Source organism: Dasypus novemcinctus, chromosome 15 (genome assembly GCF_030445035.2).
Source record: "Dasypus novemcinctus isolate mDasNov1 chromosome 15, mDasNov1.1.hap2, whole genome shotgun sequence".
Lineage (NCBI taxonomy): Eukaryota > Metazoa > Chordata > Mammalia > Cingulata > Dasypodidae > Dasypus > Dasypus novemcinctus.
In genome coordinates, this window is record NC_080687.1 from 55,927,309 (window position 1) to 55,928,463 (window position 1,155).

The 1,155-nt window shown below is 30.6% G+C and overlaps 1 non-coding gene across 1 annotated transcript; it reads left to right on the forward strand.

The window, feature by feature from the left end:
* The first annotated feature begins 794 nt into the window (after window positions 1–794).
* LOC111763577 (U6 spliceosomal RNA) lies at window positions 795–900 on the forward strand. The gene has a single exon (XR_002796419.1). It is a non-coding gene; the product is annotated as a U6 spliceosomal RNA (small nuclear RNA).
* Window positions 901–1,155: the final 255 nt, after the last annotated feature.

Genomic DNA, 1,155 nt, shown 5'->3' on the forward strand with positions numbered 1-1,155 from the left:
ATGTCTGTCTTGGACACTTGTTCCATCCCTACACCTATATGGACTTGAAATGAGTGTTTCAGATTAGATTTCCAACAAAATGACCATCCAGCACATTGCAAAGTACTAAATGAGCCTAAGAATAAAAGGAGACATTTCATGGCAAGAAATGCAAATGGTTTATTCCATCAAATGTCTAACTTTTAGGAAAACAGATTCCATATTTAATTTGTTAAATTGGGGTTTTATTTTAAAAATGGTCTTTATGTTTAGAATGAAATAATTTATTATGAAAAACTTTAAAAAAATTGAACTCAAAAGTAGTGACTATTTGTTCATGCTCTCACATTAATTAGGTTAGGTAAAGATGACTTTTTAATTGATTTAATTTAATTAGTGTGAGAAGGAAACAGTCCCAGGAGTTGAATACTTCTGCTAACACAAAGAAAGATAAGCTGTCATTGATCCATCTTTGAAGACTTCCTATGATTAGAATATAAAACCTAAAATAAAGATAATCCTAACTGTGGGTTTTCCCACCTGTTTATTGCATCTTTTTAATTTCTTTTTAATCTACATTTTCCTTTTATGTAGAATGATTGCCTTCTGGAGCTACAAAGTTATTTTTTAAACTTTACTATTTTTCTCTTCTACCTCTGTGTTTTCTTATAATTTGGATTTTGCCTTCTCAGTAGCTGAAAAAGTTCCAAAATTCAAAGGAAGAATTTTCTCTTTTAATTTTATTTGAATGAGTATTTCTTCTTGAAAATTAAAGCAACACTTTAAGTTTACTACGTTTAAAAGATGATGTTTCAGTGCTCACTTCAGCAGCACATATACTAAAGTTGGGACAATACTGAGAAGATTAGAATGGCCCCTGTGCAAGGATAACAGCAAATTCATGAAGGGTTCCATATTTTAAAAAATATATTTAAAAAATAATACTAGGGTGGGTTGGGGGAAAATATACCAAATATAAGATATAGACTATAGTTAACAGATTTTGATGATAATCTTTCATAGTTTGTGACAAATGAATGTTTCACAACAGTGCAAGTTGTTGGTGGTGAGTTGATGCATGGGATCCCTATATGATGGTATGCATGTTTGCTTTGTAAGTTCACCACTTTTACTACATACTTATTGCTTATGTATGTTCATGTATGAGTGATATAC